This window comes from Papio anubis, chromosome 16, assembly GCF_008728515.1.
Source record: "Papio anubis isolate 15944 chromosome 16, Panubis1.0, whole genome shotgun sequence".
NCBI lineage: Eukaryota > Metazoa > Chordata > Mammalia > Primates > Cercopithecidae > Papio > Papio anubis.
This window is the reverse complement of record NC_044991.1, coordinates 43,829,333-43,850,227: the sequence shown is the minus strand read 5'-3', so window position 1 is coordinate 43,850,227 and position 20,895 is coordinate 43,829,333. Positions and strand designations below refer to the sequence as shown.

The window sequence follows — 20,895 nt, the reverse complement described above, 5'->3', positions numbered from 1 at the left end:
CTTCATGTCATTATATGACAATAATTTTCATGTCCTTTTTAAAGCATAAAATAAAAATTCCCACACACCTCCAATAAAACTTTCTGTTCTGTCCCATAAGCTAAAACTGCATCTCGTGCCCATTCTTGAGCAGTCAGTGAAAATGGAAGTGAAATGACATGATTGCCAAGACTGATCAAGGTTTATTCCCTAGGAGGATTGAGTTTCCCAGAGGCACATAGTCATTCAACGTTTGAATGAAATTGGGATTCTGGGAAAGGAAGAAGGGGCTAGGGCATGTCTTTTTATTAACTAGTGGTATCTGCCACAGCACTATACAAATATGAGCTCTCATTTTTAACATTAGTATATCAATGTTTAATATATGGCAGTGGTTTCAGAAAGATTCATTTTTGAGATAAATTTTTAAGCAAAGAGGGTCATAGTGTTTTCTTTCCCATGTTTTAGATTGGGTTGCCTCAGAAGCAGAAACAACTATTTGAGCACAAGTAGTTTATTTGGAAGGTAGAGGAGGAGGGGAAGTGATACAAGGATACAGGGAAGAGAATGGATTATCACTGGGTGACCAAAGCTTACTGCCATAGAAGCACTCTGAGAAATGGTACAGAATTACATGCAGAGTCATCCCTCAGAAGGAGGAAGGGAGCTGGGGTAATTGTACCCCAGCTTTTGTCAGTTATCTGTTGAGAAACTCAGGGAAGTGTGTTAATGTCCCCAGGGCCCTTGTGATACGGTGTTTTGCAGCTTTGTGGGGAAGCTTTCAGGCAAAGAGATACAGATATTGGAAGCTAAAAGTCCCAGGGAACTGATAAGGCTCAGGGGATGTGAGACCCACAACTACCACATTCCTTTATGTCCATAACACAAAATAAAGAGCAGAAATGTCACAGAGCCTGCAAAGGGCTGGTGATTGGTTTCATCAAAAAGGGAAAGAAGCACTTCCATATTTTTTATTTAGTTCTCAAATGGGGTATTTTCTAAAGCTGTGTGATTTATGTATGTATTATAGCCAGTTGTTTCCCTGCACACTGCTTACATTCATATATTCTGGCAGAAAAAATCTGATTTTAATAGCTCTAAAAATCCATGCTCTTCTCTGCAGGATTTGTATTGATGCTTACTGAGAGCAGCTTAAAGGTCAAATCCTTATATTTAAACTATTAGCTCTAATTGTTAGTGGAGTACATTTTAATGTTACAGAGTTGGTTAAACTGCTGGTATCCTTCCACCTTCCAAGATGATTAAGAGCACTGAAAAATAATTTATCTTAAATTTTTTTTTTTTTTTGAGACGGAGTCTTGCTCTGTCGCCCAGGCTGGAAATTTTTAAGTGTGCATTTAATTTTCTCATTTATGGCATACATAACAGAATGGGAATTAATTATTAAGTCTCAAGACAGAGAATCATTGTTCAAATCAGTACACTATGCTTCATTTAACTCCTATAAATGTCGCATCCTAGAGACATAAACTTGTGCAGTCAGTAGCAAAAGGTGGTTGTTAATAATCTGTTAGTCACTGTGTACACTCAATTGGCCAAATATTTTCTCCACTTGTTCTTTTGTTATTTTCTCTTTTATTGTCCCAAGAATACAAAGCAATTAGCCAAAATTATATCACAATCTCTGGAAATTATTTTATTTTCCATTTGTGGTTTGGGGACAGGGAAGGTAGGAGGAGGAGGGATGGAAAGAACTTGTCAAAAATTGAGGCAGGTGTAGTAGATTGAAATAGTAGGATCTCAAAACATATGTCCATGTCCTAACCTCTGGAACCTGTGAATGTGACCTTATTTGGAGAAACGGTCTCTGCAGATACAATTAAGGATCTCAAGAGGAAGTCGTCCTAGATTTAGGGTAGGCTTAAAGTCAGATGTACATTTGAAACACAGGGATACAGAGGGAAGGTCAGAGGGATACTGGAGACACAGGGACACCCAGAAGAAGAGACCTTGTGAAGATGGACACAGAGATTGAAGTCATGTGGTCCCAAGCAAAGAGATGCCTGGAGTGACCAGAAGCTGGAATTAGCAAGGAATATTATTCCCTAGCACCTTCTGAGGTAGCACAGCCCTACTGACACGTTGATTTTGGACTTCTGACCTCCAGAGATGTGACAGAATAAATTTATGTTGTTTCAAGGCACCAATCATGTGGCAATTTATTACAGAAACCCAAGAAAACTTATGTAGCAGGTATTTTATTAGTGGTAGTAATGATAATGAAGATAACGTTTTGCCTACAATTTTATAGTTTACCAAATGTTCTCATCTATGGTTATCAGAGTCAAATGGTAAGCTGAATGATTCATAGAAATTAAATGCCCTGCCCCAGCTATATCTATAGCACTCCAGTATCTCAGACACAGAGCCACCAGCCTATAAGAAGCTACCCCTGAGAAGGGAAGGTTGAGGAGCTTCCTCAAGCCTCTAAGGAGTAACAAATCCTGGTGGAAAGTTTTTTCTCCCCACCCCGTATTTTCTCTTCTAAAGCCAGCCTAATAAAAGCTGTGCTTCAATTTTCTCATTAAACATTCCTCTCAGCCAGCACTCGACGTTCACTGTGTGGATACATTCCAATGAGTTTTGTTTTTTTCTTTACCATATGGTGATTTCAATTTGTACTCACTGTAGATTCATTCATTTCTTTATTAAGAGCACATTTACTTCATACCTCCCAAAGGCCTAACGTGTGCTTGTGCTGAAGGACAATAGCAGTATAACGATTTTCATACCCAGGTTTCTAAGAAGCATAGCTTTCACATTTTGTGCACAAAACAATCCTGTATAACTAAACATTTTTAACAAAAAATTTAAGGACAAGATTTGTGCAGTATCATGAGCCATTACTTATTACTGATTGAGATCATTTATAGTCATTCAATGTTTGAGCAGGTTAGTTTTCATTAGCAGTTTTTCCACCCTCTTGGTTAAGAGAGTGAATGCTTCAGATGTGGTGACTTGTTTGCCTGTTGTTCAAATATACATTACTGGCAGTTTCTCAAAATGTTAATCACTGTATCTCTGCTTTAATTTACTACATATATTGCTCAGACTGCTGAATTAATTATGTGAACTTGAAGTTTCAGGTCTTCAAGTAATCCCTGGGTGATATATGGGGATTAGGCCTTTGTATCAGAAATTATGGACATGTGTGCTGAACTTTTTTTGTCTTGCTATTTTTTCAGCCTTGCATAAAGGGCCAAAAGATGTGAAGCCTTATTAAACCCAATTTATAGGAGTCTGTTGTTTTGGACTGAGCTCCTGCAACCGGGCCCATACCAGACCAAACCAGAATGGAAATCACTCTTGCTAGGTGCCAGGTAATAACCAAACTGAAAGAGCAGTTTTCCAAAAATCAGCTTTCACAGCAACCAATCAGAAAGGGCTCAGTCTACCTGAGCCTGGATGATAAGGAAATTCTGTCTACTTTAACCTTATAAGGAAAGTAACTTTGAAATGACCAATCTGCTTTTCGTTCTTTATTTCTTGTTCCTTATTTCTGCTTTCTTTAGCACTTTCTGTCTATAAAGTCAACACCTGCTGCTCAGCTCATCGGAGCTTCCCCTGTTTTGTAGACGGGATGCTGCTCAATTCATGAACTGCTAACAAAAGCCAGTTCTATCTTTAAACCTCAGTTAGTTAAAATTTTGTTTTTTGACAAGCTATAAGAAGCACATAGCCACATGACTTATGATGATAAATTTTTAGATTATTTCTTAACTGTTAAGATTCTCAAAAATGTTTAGGAAAATAAATGACCTCTAGGTTTAGGTTTATGGTGGACTAAGTGGTGAACCATTTGATCTTGAAAAAAAAAAAAAAGAGGATGAAAAGTAATAAAGTTGTACTCATCCCTGATTTCTAAACATCTGATCATATTAAAAGATTCTCATGTATTCCAGAACTTAAAGTATAATTTTAAAAAAAGATTCTAGTATATAGTTTTAAATTCTCATATACTGTTATATACCTCTTTTACTACAATAATTAATCACTTTTCTTTGCAAACATTTTCATTGGGATCACTAGTAAAGTCATATTTTGCCTTATTCACAGTCCAGGTAAAGAATTTGAGAGCCTTCTTACCTGTGTTTGGACATTCATTTTTTTGGATGTACTTTAATTTGTCCACATGGATATACTTTTGGATATACTTTAATGTGTCCACATGGTAACTTGAAGCAATAGCAACTATGTTTAACTTATCAAATTTTCCATAAACCAAATGGATGGTCAATCCCTGTAATATTTAGTTCTTCTTCTGCACAAGATATGTTCTTGCTACTAGTCTTGCTACTTATTTAAAAAAAAAAAAAAAAAAAAACTAGTTAAAAGAGAAGGATATCTAGGCTCTATCTTTTAAAACCTAAATTATTAATTACATGTGTGTTTCTTGAGGATGGCATGGAGATCCAACTATGAAAGCCTAAAACACAGAAAGGACCACACTGTCAGATTCGAGCATTGCTTTATCTGAAAGGGTAATTTCATTTTCCTCAGTGTGAGTGGTGAACAAAGAGGAACTAAAGGTAGAGACCAGATGGAAAACTGGGTCACCTTTCTGGGTCTTCTTGTATTTGGATTTTTATTCTTTGACTCAAGTTTTGTTTCAGATGTGGTAAACTTTAAGAAAGGAGGATATGCTGACGTTCAAATATAAATATGTATTATGTTCTTTTATCCATGCTTGTATTTTCCTCCATTGGTATAAAAATTGACTTAAATATAGAAAAGAATTTTTATCTACTTAATAATGTATGTTACATATAACTGGGATCAATGAATAATCTCGTTGATCAACAGTATCTTCAAATACAGATATATTTTAGAAGAGAATGGAGATTGCTTTATGTTTAGCATTTCAATGTACATTTGTTGAGCATCTACTTTGGATCAGATCCTCAGAGTCTAAAAATGGGTTTAAAATAATTTCTTCATTCTCAAGGGGCTTAACATTAATTGATGGGGAATAGGGGAAGGATAATTTTCGAACAGAAAAATAAAAGACAGTTACTAAAGAGAACTATGAAATATATTGTTGTCCTTGGAGACAGAATTAGGGAAAATAGATGAAAGAGGCAAGGAGAGAGGTTTTGACTTATTACCAGAATAAGCTTGATAATGATCCAAGCATAAAAAACGAAGAATGACCCTCTATATTGGGAGCTGGTGAGTACTTTATAGTTAGAAACATTTATGCAGAAAATGAATGATTTTATCTGAGTACTACTACTTGGTTTAGAGGATTGAAGGAACCACCAAGATTCCTTTAGAATTTAAGATTGTACTTTTGAATTAGTTAGGTATCTTTATAAGAGTTATCCTGGCCAGGCACGGTGGCTCACGCCTGTAATCCCAGCACTTTGGGAGGCCAAGGCAGGCAGATCACCTGAGATCAGGAGTTCAAGACCAGCCTGGCCAACATGGTGAAACCCCATCTCTACTAAAAATACAAAAAATTAGCTGGGCGTAGTGGCAGACGCCTGTAATCCCAGCTACTCAGGAGGCTGAGACAGGAGAATTGCTTGAACCCAGGAGGTGGAGGCGAGGTCATGCCATTGCACTCCAGCCTGGGCAGCAAGAGTGAAACTCCATCTCAAAAAAAAAAAAAAAGTTTTCTTTTTCAAAGAAGTCTTGCCAAGGACTTGGGTGGGCATTGTGTTGGTTAGGTAACTAGGAAGCTGTGGTGGAATAACTGTTAAAGTCTTGAGTATATAGTGAAGAAGAAGAAGCAAGGAAGAATTAATTATGCGTTAAGGTCTCCCAGTATCTTCCCTTAGCTGCTGTGATTTTACCAGGACCCTCTCTTTCCTTGGGTTATATGGTCAGGTGGCACTGAAGTGACTTGCACCAGCAGGCTTAAGCACGAGAACTAACCTGATCATATCATATCCTAAGAAGGTATTCTAGAATTGAATTAGTAGAAGATTTCATTAGTTCTTCAAGTATATATTTTTAGATTAAAGTATTAAAGTTAGTACTAATGTAATTCACTTTGTTTATGGAGAGTTGTTTACTTATTAGAACCTATAAAATAGTTTTGATCTAATGGAAACAGTCCTCTTGGTTACAGGAGGGAAATGTATCATGGTTTGACAAAAAAATAAAAAAATAAAGGAACTGGAGCATTACAACTCTTAGAAGTAAAATTTTTTGAACTATTTGTCATTGGGAGAAATTACCTACAGTTTCAAAGAGTTGTCACAAAGAACTGTCCCATCATACCCAACAACATATATGTGAGTGTATGTGTGTATATATAAATATGCACAACTTTGACTTCCAGGGATCTCCATTTAATATAAAATAATTCTCTGTGACAATTATTCTTTAAAAATGCATTCTCCATTAACATAAGTGGAATTTCGACTAGCCAATACTTTGAATTTTCATGTCTCAAGTGGAGGATTTTACTGGATACAGAAAAATGAAAGAAAATCCATAGCCTGAACAGAAGAGAAATGAGCTTAGTTTTATATTATGCTTCAGGAAGAATAAAGAATAATATATGAGAATTGGAGGTATAGAGAATATATGTGACATAGTTGGCAATTATTTATGTTATTCCCTTTGGGGACAGTTCATCTTTATAAATAAGTATTAACATGGTTAAATGCAAGGAATCTTTAGGAGCAAAATTATAATAAGACGTTATTTTTATCTTTGAACAAAATCTAACCTAACTGGACTGAAACTCAATGGGTAACATTGGTGTTTCCAATGTATATGTGTGTGTGTGTGTGTGTGTGCATGCATGTGTGCATGCATTTATGTATCCATGTATACATTAAGTCACATTTTTTATATTTGTTCCACTTTTGATTGAAGGCAGATATTGTTGGAGAACAGATCTATTTGTGAAACCTTATTGGGAACATCCAAATTGGCAAAATGACTTGGTGCCCATCTGCAGTAAATTAAGATGTACATCTGATGAGGTTGGGGCTTCATGCCAGTGCCTGTCTCAACATGTTCAGTTTTTAACTGAATTCTGTCAGAATTCCGAGTCAGATAATAATTAATGCCACAGACATTTAGTGCATCTTTATTATGCAAGTGCCTGTCTCTGTGACTGTAGGTTTAGTCAGAAAGGGTCAGGGTGGCTTCCTGGCCATGATATTAGCCTAGAGCTCTCCCTACTCCCTCCAGCCCCCTTCCTTCTGTTTTCTGTTATTCTACCCTGTTCACTCTCATTCTACCCTGGGATTGATCATTGGGATAGTGATTGGAAAATGTTGCTTCACTGTGGAAGAAAGCTCATATGAGGTCTATGTTGTTTGAAAGCATTATGTGATGTCCTAGTTAGGATTCTTCCAAAAGCAAAACCTGACACAGTGACTCAGATATGATAGTTTGTTTGACAGGTAGTTCCAGGAAACAAGAATGAGGGAGAGTGACACAGCTTTTAAAAACGGATTTTAATGAGCAGATTAAGGATAAGAGTAACTAGGACTAAGTCCTGCTATAGATCTTGTATAAAATAGCCTCCAAATTGTCTACATCTAGGGACAGGGAAGTTGAGTGTTTATTCACTGACCCCATTCTTCATTGTTTGTGGTTTCTCTTGGGGGTGTTTAACCTCTTGCACTTTCAGCCTGCCCTAAACATGGGCTGAGCAGGTGGAGAGGCAGAAAGACACAAGTACTTTAAGTTGGGGAGCTGCTGGTGATTATAGGAACCAGGTAGCTTCAGATGAACTCAGAGGTGTGCTAAGAGGATGTGAAGCAGGGCATCACCAATGGAAGTTCCATGTGGTTTCTATTGAAAAGTAGCTTCAGGGCTCTATTAATGTATAGAATGTCTACTTCTGTTTTCTCCAGCTCATCTACTTGCCTCAAACCAACTAAATGACCAAAAGGAAAAGTTGAAAATGGCACCAGTGGTTCATCCTGCTCATTTTCCAGCATAGTCTGAAGGCAGACAATTCTCATACTTTGCCCATTTTAGACAATCTTCCTCAGGATACATATGGCAGGACGAAAACAGGAGCCTCTCAGAAATCTGATGCAGCTCCTTACTAGATCTCTATTGTCAGCTTCTTTGCTTCTTCTCAAACCTGGTTCTCAAAATAACATCCGCTTAACTGATATAATGGCAATTGTAGTGGTAGTGCTATTTGCTATCTTTACTTGAGTGCTTACCATGTTTCCACCATTATTTTAAGCACTATTCTGTATAAATAATCAGAACAATCCCATGAAGGGGATACTATAATACAATGATCCCGTTTTAAAATATGAAAAGAAACTGAGGTAGAGAATGATTACCTGTCCAAGGTCCCAACCTTGGGAGGGGGTAGAGCATATGACCTGAGTAAGCTGTCTAGAGTCTCTTGTACACTGGAACAAATGCACCCTTTTCTCAGGGCTAACCCCAGTTCTTGGCCTCAGGGCAGTACTAGAATATCCCTGGTCCTCATGCCAGAAGGCTTGTGAATCAAAGGTTGGAGTAATGGAGGAGAGATGGCAACTTATTGTCACAAGCCTTCCCTCTGTTACACTTCCTATCTTCAGTCCATTCTCCATGCAGCATCTGAAATGATATTTAAAATGCAGAAATCAGATCACACTACACCCCTGCCTAACACTCTCTAATGAGTCCTACTGCGTTTAGAGCAAAATCCACAATCTGCTCAGCTACTGTGAGCCTGCTCTTGCCTGTCTTCTAGTCTTCACCTCCCATCTCTCTGCGCATGACTCTCTCAGCTCTAACCACACTGGCCTTCTTTCTACTCCGGGTGCATAAGGAACTGATACCCACCTCAGGACATGACTATGTCCCACTCACTCCTTCATACATTGTCACCTAACTGTCCCCTTGTTATTCTTCAGGTGTCAGCTCAGATGCTGCCTCCTCAGACAGGCCTCTGCTGACCGCCCACCTCCTTTACTCCAGGCATCTTATTCTATTACCCTCTTCTGTTTTCTGGATAGCATGTATCCCATTCTGAAAAAGTACCTCATTTATTTTCGAGCCTACATGTTTATTGTCTCTCTCCATGCTCCCCACAACCCAGTCTCCAAATGTAAGCTCCATGAGAGTCAGGACTTCGCGTGTTCTGTTTCGCTGGTGTGTCCCCAGTGCCTAGAACTTCCTGGTATTCTGTGTTTTACTGAATGAGTATTCAGTAAACATTTCACATGTGACTGGCTAACTGATGAGTAAGGAAATGAATGAATGAATGAACAATGGATTAAAAATGTAGTTACTTTATCTGAGACAAAATTTGGCAACACTAGAAATCAAGACCTTTCTCTGTCCAGCTTATGCGACTCTGTTCAAAATTTTCTCAATTGTGTATAATATTTTGAGTTAAAACATTTTCTCCTCCTCAAAATCTCATGTTTTTCTTTTATTTAGGGGGAGGAAAAGGCATAGCACTTCTTTCCTGAAGAAAGTACCCACATATACAAGTTGACACCTCTTTTATCTTTTCTGACCAATAATCATACACAGAATTTTAGAAATATCTTCTTCTGGCCATCCTCCCTTGACTCCTGCTTTTCCACTAGGGATGTAGCCGGGAGTGGTGATAGAAGAAGGGAGAGTGATGGGAGAGTGAGGGAAGGACCTGTGCGAAAAGGACTGGGTTTGACCATTTAGGGAAGGGGGATAATATGAAGGCCCTGAAAACCAGCTATTCATGATTGGGCTCATTTCTGCACAGATCAATATATCAGCACTCATGCCACTAAGGTATTTCATAAAAATGCTTCCTCAAACAAAGTAGTTACTACTTTTTTTTTTTTTTTTTTTTTTTTTTTTGAGACGGAGTCTTGCTCTGTCGTGGCCCAGGCTGGAGCGCAGTGGCCGGATCTCAGCTCACTGCAAGCTCCGCCTCCCGGGTTTACGCCATTCTCCTGCCTCAGCCTCCTGGGTAGCTGGGACTACAGGCGCCCGCCACCTCGCCCGGCCACAAAGTAGTTACTTCTAAGTTTCCCTAGGGAATAACTTTTTTAAAAAATTAAAGAGATATAGTCAACGTATATGCCGTAAATCCTCTATTTTTGATAAGCACTGAGAACTCAAAAATAAACTGTCTATACATGCTAATGTATAGACAATTTACTTTGTTTCCTTCAGAGAAATTTAGAACTTAGGTCTTGCTTCGTACCCAAATACAGAGGTAGCACATTCTGATTAGGATGTGAATCATATTTTTTTCCACTCATTAGTAGAGTAGAGAGGTAGATTGGGAGGAAAGCATTATATGTAATGGCAGCTGTGGCCAGTTCCTGGATGCTAAGCAAATCTGTTTCCCATGTGAACACATTGGGATCTTTTACATTTTGAGACTGCTTTGCCCTTCTTTTAAAGATCCTAATAGTCTCATAACTCACAGAGAATTATGGTTTAGTTTCAGTTACCAGTAATATTGTAAATATATTCACATACAGTTTTAAAGACATTATGGCAATGTCCTTAATTAATAACATAGCCATCGTTTTAAAAAGAGTCCCAATTTATTAAAAATAAAACTCTGAAACTAAAAAGGTTGGGATAACATCTTTATGTTGCCCTTGTTTGCATTCAGGATGTTTCCAAGTTTATCATGTCTGTGAACTCAGTTGTGTTTACTACCCCAGATGGTTTTTTACCACATGAGCAATTAATATAATTGGAGACTATGAAGTGTTTATGTCAAGGCAAGAAGCAGTAGCAGCTTCAATGTGGTGACTTTGCAGGCAGTCAAACATATTTCACTGTGTGCTTCCAACCTAACCCTTCCCCTGCCCTTCCCCTTCTATTTTTATATTAAATAGAAAAAGAGAGTTCACAAAGGCGCTCAGAAACTGGCAGTTTCTTTCAGAATGTGGTATATTTCTAATTTCCATATATTTCCTTCAAGTGGAATGGCCTTGGGAGCACAATTACCTTCAATCTTGACAGGTATAAAAAGGCAAATTCTGCCAGTCTCTGATTGAAATGTTAGATCGACTTTTCTGAATCTGGCATGATGGGTGACAAAAGACAGGGCTGTTGCTGGGTCAGGTGAAGATGTTGCCATAATCCCTTTTACCTATTTTGAGCTTCTGAGCAAGGAAATCCTGTGTCGAGGTACATTAGCACCACCTGCTATCAGCACCCTTAGAGGGGCTGGCAACAGAGAGGTTCTTTAACTTTCATAACCGTGCTCTACATTAGGAGAGGCTCAAGGAAAGAAAAATCAGGCATAATCTCTGAAGACTGTATAATGAGCTCATGTTCTCATTCTTCATATAGATTCCATTTTTCTGTATGAAAGTGGTCTGCCAACTGTCCATAATTAGCCCCATCTTACTTCACCTGGCAATATCTAGTGCTTATGAATTCTGTTGGTAGGGGATATCTTTATGTGGTGAATGCATTCTGCAAAAAGTGTACATCAGAAGTTGTAAATTGTATTACATCTTAATTACAGAATTGATCCCTCTGAATAATAAGCTTGTAATAAAGCCTTGCTAGGGTTTCATAGTCTTAAATCCAAAATAGTATGTTTGTTCTTTCACTCTCAATTTGTATATACTTTATGTGACAATAGGTACTCTGAAGGGGGAGCACACATATATTAATTTGCATTTGGTGACATACTTTTTAGAGGTGCATTTAAGGTCTTCCCATTTAGTCTGGCAAGTTCTGTCTGCATGGATCTCTCCTCCCCAGGATATTTTTAGTGCTCCCTCTCTGTTTATTCCTTTTATCTCCCTTCAGAGTCCATCTTGTCAGGGAAGTCTTCTCCAACCATCTCATATAAACCTCCCACATGTACCATGCTTTACTTTTCTCCTATTATAATCACAAGGCATATTATGAACTTATTGTCTATCTTTCCTGAACTAAACTCTATAAAACTGGTTTTTTTCTTTTACTTACTCTTGTATCTTCAGACCTAGGACAGTGCCTAGCACATATATACACAGCACACAGCACACACATACACACATACACACTATATAATGAATGCATGGATATGTGAACAAAATGATGTGCTTGAGAGGGAATGGTGTCTATAAAACCCCTGGTATTATTGGTTTCATTTTGTGTGGTTATGTTTCCTGAGGAGAAAGAGATGTATTACTGTTTGCTTTTGGTTTTTATGTTTATCTGTTGTAATAGTATATGGTATATCTGGTATATCTAACCACTCAAGTCTTACATGTCTTAAAAATATTGATTAATAGATCCTTTAAATCATATGATTCTAAGATTCATCTGTTGACTCAGAATATGATCTGATCGTAATACTACTACAGGGGAACCACAAGTCATCAAATGGCATGAAACTCAAAACTACAGAATGTAATCTGGGAGATTTACAGACCCAATTTTACTAAACCACATAATGTTTCAAAGATGTATAATTTCATTGTTAACATTTGAGAAATTCAATATATTGCACATAAAAATCTGGATTCCCAGCCTTTCTTGAATAGCCTGAAGGTTTGCTGACGTGAGACACCTATGACTGCATGGCATCAGTTAGCTGGAGCTGAATGTTGGTGTGTTGACCACAGTTGCCATCACTCCCTTTTGTCTTTCCCTCACCTCACTCCTATGTATATGTTGCCAACATGGCACTGTCAATGTTTGGTGTAATATCCCTGCTCTAAATCAAGCTAATCCATAGGCATCACTTCATGTGCTGTTCTTTATTTATTTACTGAAATGGAGTTGAAAATATTTTTTGAGGTTAAGGAAAAACTATGTTCTTGTTTCACTTTAAACATTCTAAATATTTTGGATTAGAGAAAAGAAAAAGGAGCTTATACTAAGTTTTTATTTTCCTCAGAATAATCCATGACTTAATGTTCTATATACTGATTGGAGTTTGGGTGTTCACAGATACACATATTTATCAAAATTCAATGAATGAATACTTAAGATTTGTGCATTTCATTGTATGTAAATTTAATATAAAGTAGAAGCAAATGTTGAATTATAATTAATCATATGCATGCAAAAGTATTTAAGGAGAATTTTTCTGTGTCTGAAAATCTCTTTGAAATGTACCAAAACCAGATGGATTAACCAGTGGATTGAAGGATGGTTAAATTAATAGATATGTGATAAAAAAAAAAGCACAATAGAATAGTCATGGGAGAATCTAGGTGGTGGGTACATGGGATTTTACTCTACAGTTCTTTCAACTTTGCTGCATGATTGAAAATTTTTATAATAGGACATAGGGTAAAATAATCTACAATTAAATATGACAATATTCATACTGTTTCTGCTTTTTGGAAAGTTTTTCTTCCTACCTTAAGTGTACAATTTTACATAATGAATTAATGAAATGGTAAATTACTATAATTTTTAGATTCTGCTATAGGTTTAATTTTAAAATAATCTTTTATGTTAAAACAACCAATTATGGTTTGGAAATGTAATTATGGGATTTTTAAATTTTTCTGTAGAAAATTGCCCCTTTTGTACCTTGTTTTCTTTCTCTGTTCTATACAATAGTCACCCCTTATTCTCAAGGCATACATTCCAAGACCCCTAGTGGATGCCAGAAACCACAGATAGTACCAAACCCTATATATATTAGGTTTTCCTATCTGATGATGTAAGTGACTAATGGACTGGTAGTGTATACAGAGTGGACACGCTGGACAAAGTGATGATTCAAATCCGAGGCAGGACAGAACAGAACAGCATGAGATTTATAACTAGTTATCACAGCATGCAATTTATAACTGTATTTTTACACAACCAGTCTATCTCAAATAATGTTCCTTGGTCTCTTTAAGTTTTACATCTTTTAAGCTCTTATATGTAGGGTATGAATTAATTTTAACTGGGTATAGTTTTACTCTGCACTTTGTAAGGTAAAGCCATTTAGGATTTTAATGTTTGTTCATATATAGTTTTTAAAATAATTGGCATATTGATAAAATTAAAAGTTCTGTTTTTCTCTCATGGACTGTTTCTTCCATACACTTAGAAACTTCTGTTTTACAGTTATAAATAGGAGGTTGTAGACCTATTAAAAGTAACTTAATTGTAAATACAGATGCTCCTCAACTTGCAACGGGGTTATATCCTGATAATGATATTATAAGTTGAAAATATCATTAAGTCAAAAGTTTTAAGATAGTATTATATCAAAACACCACTTACATTACAATATCAGATGTCTTTGACATACAAGTCCTTTTCTCTATAGGTAATACTTAGCGAAGATCATGGATTTCATTTCTCCTCATTTTCTAAGGTTTCTGTTTCCTATCAGTCTCCTTTGCATCCAGATGAAGTCTTATAAAAACTAATTTCCCTCAAACATGTCCATATCATTACAATTTAGTAGACCTCAAGACAGTCAATTCAACTAATATTCACTAAATGTCTATTTGGCTGGCTTCTTCCTGGGAATCCAGACACAAATAAGACATTATCCCTCCTCTAAAGGAAGTCTCCTGCTCCTGTAAAAGGCTAATGTGGCAAAAAGGAAACACTGCCAAACATTAAGTGGAGGAATGTTCCATGTGGATATACTATCCACTTCACTTTCTGATGACTCTTTTTGAAACTATCGTTAGGTTGATAAATGTATTCTTGGATATTTATTATTAAGTAGCTGAAATAAAAATGATTCCTTCTATATTTTTTTTTTTTTTTAGAAAATAGTGTAGGGCTCAGCATGTGAATTTTGTTTTTAAATAATTTTAATTTTACTTTCTAGGGGTGGCAGCATAGTATGGTAGAATAAGTGAAATGAGTTTGAAATCGGACAGATTCTGTCTTCTAATCTTATTAATTCCGTGATCTAGATCTCAGCAACGTATTTAAATCTCCCATGCCTCTCTTTTTTTTTGGCTATAAGGCATGGGTAATATAGCTATATGTGTGAGAATTAAAAGTTTAATACAATAATGAGTAAAAGTTTCAAGTCCATATAGGAGGAACCCAGTAAGTAGTGAGTGCTCTTATTATTGTTGTGATGATGATGATGATGATTTCCATTTGAGTTGCTTGAGAATCAAACCCTGAGACAAAGATTCTCCTATGAGTAATTTATGTAAGAGGTAATCTCAAGGAACACTGATAGGGAAGTGAAAAAGTAGGGCAGAGAAGGAAAAAAGCCAATAAGGAGGGCAACTGGAGCTTAATGATGCTGTGGCATTCTGAGAGTCAAGTGTACAGAATTTCCCACTAGAGATAAGGGAGCTGGAGTATTTATCCATGAACTCCTGCCAGTCATTAGGTGAGGACTGCTCTGTGGGGGTATTAATTCCTTGGCATTTGCAGCCTGCCACTTGCATAGGCAGCGTGGTCTTTGGCAGGCAGAGAAGCTTTCAGGCAATGAAATACAAGTGCTAACAGTTGGAAATCAGCTTGGCCTGCCTGAAATGGTAAGAGCTGAGGGCATATGGGCGGAGCACTAATAGTGTCTGTCCAGATGATGATGATGATGATCATGATGATGATGAGACCACTTGATGAAGATGGGAACACTATATTCACTCCCTGAGAGATGAAATATAAGTGTAAATGATTAAATGTAGGGAGAAGCCTGTCTAGGAAAAAAGACACCGTGGTCTCTGCCTACCCGTACACACAATTTACCCTACAGGTTTGAGATTATTCTTGCCCAGGCCAATGGATCATTTTATTGGGCACAGAGTTCTATGCAGGTATCCTGTCTGGTACCTGGGTGGGTTCTGGGTATTGGTGGCTGCTCCTTGGATCTGGGAGTCCAGTTTTCATTCCTCTGAACTCACTTCCTAAAGCAGTGTGCACTTAACTAGCAGCCTTGGTCTCAGGTGATCTAGTCATTACAGCCTACAGGATCTGATTCAGCTGTAACCCAAGGGTAATGAGCAGAATGAACAGCTCCACCGGTCCCTTGCATTGTTTGAGGAGATTTTTTACCATCTTCCAATTTAATTATGGGATGTGGCTTGTGGGCAAGAAAGCAAGTGAGATCTACTTTCTGCATTTTGTTTTGTTGATAATTGAATCATAGTAATTAAGTAATCATGCAGGGTGTAAGCAATAACTTTTATGAACATTAAGATAGTGCATTTCATAACATCTAAATGCTTTGTTTGTTAAAGTTCACTTTTGAGAAATTGCAATGAGTGTTAGGAAAACACTATTAATTTGAAGGTGTGGAAGAGAGAGATAAGGTACCTCATTTAGAATTGTATATGTCAGATAACTATTATCTCTGGGAAGCAGTGAAGGTGTCTTATTTAATAAATCTCAGAATCTATACAAGCCATAAACTAGTATTTACATATATGGGTGTAGAGATATCTGTATACATGTGCACATATATTATTTTAGCCATGTTCTAGACATTTAACAAAGATGGAATTGCATTGACTGACCGCTCATAGTTTAAAAGAGAAAATGTAAACTCTAATCAGTGTTTCACTTAAATTTATAAATGCACTCTATTTTTAATTTTGATGAATGGGAACAAAGTATTAAGGTAATAATATATTAGCTATGTTTAAGTAAGTCCAGGAAATCAGGTCTCCCTATTAATTTTCAAAGCATAAGATGCTATCCATCCACATTGTAGATATTAGGAACTGTTGAAACTCTCTGTAAATATACTAAAAATTTGTTGCAAATGGAAATATGAAGTAATTGCTAGAATTTTTTGGTATTGATAGCATTAAGTATTAAGGCTAGCTGTTTCAGCAGCTATATTCTAGTCATAGCAACATGCATGTGGTTGACTGATATGTTCTCTGCCACAAAATAGAAGAAAGAATCCCCCAGGAGAAAAAAGAAGCAAACATTTTGCAAATCTGCTTTTCAACAGTAATTAGAAGATGGGCGATATTTTGCTACTGTTCATAAGTGGTTCTCTTAATACTTTGGTTCAAAGGAAACAAGGGCCAATATCCATCATATATTTTTAGGGAACTTGTTTTAGGATTGTGGAGTAAGAAAATAGAGACTACATCTTGCTATCCACATTTTCCACTGCTCTGTCAGACAGATCCTGATTGTCATCCCTGTTTAGCCTCCTGCCTTTTTACTCAACTCTTCCCCCTACCTGGATGGCTTTTCCTTCTTTTGATCACAACTTTCGCCTCCTTTGATCTCAGCTAAACTCCTTCATCTAGCCTACACTTCCATGTTTTATTCTCTCAACTTTTCTTGTCCATAGGGTCATAATTATACTGTACATAACTTGGGTATCCTTTAATCATTACAAATAATAGCCATTTTCCTAGCAAAAATGTGTGTTTATGGCAGCAATTGCATTTTGTGTATCTTTGGTTAGTCCCTGCACAGTGTTATCTTACAGTAGATACTCACCCAATATCTGTCTTTTCTCTTTTTTTTTCAAGATCTAAATACAATTATATTTTTAAACATTGGGTCCAGGCTTTACATAAAAATATGATCCTACTTTTCCCCCTAAGTTTCTAAAATATCACATACTTTTCCCCCAACATCTGCAGCCATCCGGAAATTCGTAGGAAACTTTTGTGCATGATTTTAATTCCTAATGCCTGGTTCTTTGGGCTCAGTGACAAACAATCAAAAACCACCAAAAATGTGGCTCACTTGAAGTCAGATGAGAGAGCCTGGCTCGCTTAATCTCATAGGTTGTAAGCAGTGGTGCATCAACTGGCTCCATGCAGGGGTGGAATGTGAAGGATCTCACCAACCAGTTATCTGTATAGCCCTCCTGATAAATGTGTATGCATGGCAGAAACTGAATTCGGTCCCCATAAACAAAGTCCATCATACAGATCACATATGCACAGATCTTTTTTTCTGATCTGATCTATCTCTTCCAGGGTCATAAATTCCTTTAGGCAGATGTTATATAAGGCTTATTCTTTGAGCTGTCCTATTTTGTTCCTCTTCAGTCAACTGAACTGCAAACCGAGTCTGGCTAGGTGTTGGATGGTAGAGTGAAACTGGAACTTTTTCCTGATGTGGCAGCAGTGGCTCCTGATCTGGCTGTCTCCTCGCCAGGGCTAGCCTGGTGGGACTGAGACACGTGAAGCAGAGAGATGTCATCCGAGGAGTGGAATTATCAGACTGCACTGTAATTGCTTGTTGAATCAGTTATCTGTTATTGCTTAACAAACCACTCCAAAACTTGCTGGCTTCAAACAACTTCTTATTTCCCATGATCCTGTAGCTTGGTTGGGCTCAGCTGGGAGATTCTCCTCCTTGATTATGTACCTGAGGTCACTTATACAGTTGCAACTTAAGAGGGACTGGAATGTCCAAAATGGCTTCCCTTCTTCCAGTGTCTCCTCTGTGTGGCTCTAATCATCCTGCAGTCTAGTGTGGACTTATAGCATGACCATGCTGGGCTCCAAGAGGGGCACGTGAAAGTGCCAGTCCTCCTTAGGGATAGAGTAGTAATCCCAGATATTACTTCCACTGCATTTGGTTGCTCAAAGCAAATCAAAGGGCCAACTCAGAATTAAAGAGATGGTAAAATAGACTACAACTCTTGATTAGAGGAGAGGCAAAGCCACATCGCAAAGGGGCTTGCATAAAAAATTGGAGGAATTATTGGGGCCATATTTGGAGACTTGGCCCCTTCACACTTTGTATCTGACTTTCTCATAAGACTTTTATTTCTTCAGAGCAAAGGCTGTGCCTTCTTTACATTTTTAGAATCAGAGTATGAAAAATATTTGCTGTTCCTTGAGTAAATGATTACTGCATGGTAGTTTTCCCTCTACCCCGACTGCCACTTATAAACTCAGATTTACATTCAGAATACTGGTGTGAAGCATTTCTACTATATCTTATTTTTTCATCATTTTCACCTTTTGCATTTATCTTATAAAGCTAACACTGTAAAATATATCATCTTAGTTTTGTTTTTCTTAGATTAGAATGCTAACAATTCACCTTGAGTGATCCCTGGAAATATTATACAAACAGAGGAGTGGGGGAAATAAGAAAGGGAATGAATGAGGCTAAAAAAAGGGTGACAAGCAAGTTAACCTGGAGCAATGAAGGGTTGTTTCTACTGGGGAACTCTGCACGTGCCTCGGAGCTATCCCACCTAAAGGATGAGAGCACTGGAGGACATGAATTTCCCAGAAGTTATGGCGCTCCATGCCTACAGGCAAAGAAAGCCCACTCTAGTGGCCAGACGGAGCCCTCAGGCAAAGAGACACATGTTCTAGAAGTTGTACCAACAGCACCGAAATGGTCCAAGTCATGGGGATCTGGGCAGTGCACCAGCAATGACTGCCATGCACACCGTTCTCGTCTGAGACATTATCAGAGAACAAACCACACTTGATTTATTAGTGGTATCAAGTATCCAATGAGTTTATAGGCTGAGCTAGAATTTATATATGGGGAGAGAGGAAGAATTACTTAAGAAGAGATAGTTTCTTCACATATTCTTTGACCTCTTTAAATGTTAATATCATATTGTCTTAACAAAATAATGAAATAGAAAAAAGTAAACCTCAGAATAAATACTGTATATACCAGTTTTCTTTTAAATTAAAATTATTAATGTGTTTTGTAAACTGTTCTTATCACCTGTCTTATATCTAAATAAGTAATATTTTTACATCAAGCATTTTCAATTGTTTATTGCCTTGCTATAAAATTGATTGTCATGATTATTTTGGTAATTTTTATGTGATTTCTTTTAAATCACATAGGGATAATTATGCATGGAAGATTATTTCTACTTATTTTTTTCAGACATTTTCAAGGCAAAGTCAGAATTAATAAATTTTAGCCCTGTGCCCAATCCATGATAATTAGGTAGGATTTAGTCATTGATTGACTCAACATTTACCAGGTATTTATTTTATGTCAGTCACTATGCTTAGGTGCTAGAGATGCAAAAAGGAATACAATGTGATCTTTGCCCTTGAAAAACTCAAATCTGACAGTCATTCAAATATCATTGTAATGAAAGCTCTTAATTTATAACCATTGTTAGTAATGCACAGTATTACTGACACATTGATAACCATTTTCATATCAGTTATACCTTTTTATAACCATTTTCATAGCAATTACATCTTTTTTTTAAAAAAATTATTTATTTATTTATTTGTTTATTTTTTGAGACAGAGTCTTGTTCTGTCACCCAGGCTGGAGTGCAGTGGTACAATCTTGGCTCACTGCAACCTCCACCTCTCAGGTTCAAGCAGTTCTCCTGCCTCAGCCTCCCTAGTAGCTGGGATTACAGGCACGTGCCACCATGCCCAGCTAAGTTTTGTATTTTTAGTATAGACAGTGTTTCACCATGTTGGCCAGGCTGGTCTTGGACTCCTGACCTCAGGTGATCCGCCTACCTCGGCCTCCCAAAGTGCTGGGATTACAGGTGTGAGCCACTGCGCCCAGCCCAATTACACCTTTAAGCCCATGTAGTCTATCATTCAGCTTCACCTCTAATTTAATGGCCTTCCTTTCCCTGTCCCTTTCTTCCCTTCTCTGTCCCTTCCTTCACTTTCCTTCCCTTCTCTTTATGCTATAGACTGAATATTTGTGTCCCTTTGAAAATTTTTATGTTGAAATCCTAATACCCTATGTGACTGTATTAGGAGGTGGGGCTTTTGGAAGATAATTAGGTCATTTGGAGACCTCCCTCCCTCCCTCTTCAGCCATGCGAGGACACAGTGAGAAGAGAAGACATAAGTCTATAAACCAGAAAGCAGTCTGTCACCAGACACCAAATCTGCTAGTGCCTTGAACTTAGAACGTTCCTACCACCAGAACTGTGAGAAATAAATTTCCCCCTCCTACTAAATAGTTTTAGCTAAAAGGAGTACCAAGAAAAGCCCTCTCTCCTATTTGGAAAGAAACATAAGGGCTTTGGACTCTAAATTCACAAAAGCAGGGTTTATAGTTTACGTCTATTGTTGCACATCTTTATAACCCCAGTTCCTGGAAAAGTATCTGATCATAGTCAGTATTAAATGGCCTTAGGTGGAAACTGAAAGCAAG

General features: G+C 37.4%; 1 protein-coding gene and 1 pseudogene across 3 annotated transcripts in view; one reads left to right on the top strand and one right to left on the bottom strand.

Moving 5' to 3' along the window:
• Positions 1-20,895, top strand: part of MACROD2 (mono-ADP ribosylhydrolase 2) — a 2,100,238-nt gene that overhangs the window by 571,548 nt on the left and 1,507,795 nt on the right. The gene's annotated exons all lie outside the window — the stretch shown is intronic.
• Positions 17,471-17,980, bottom strand: LOC108580791 (annotated as a pseudogene).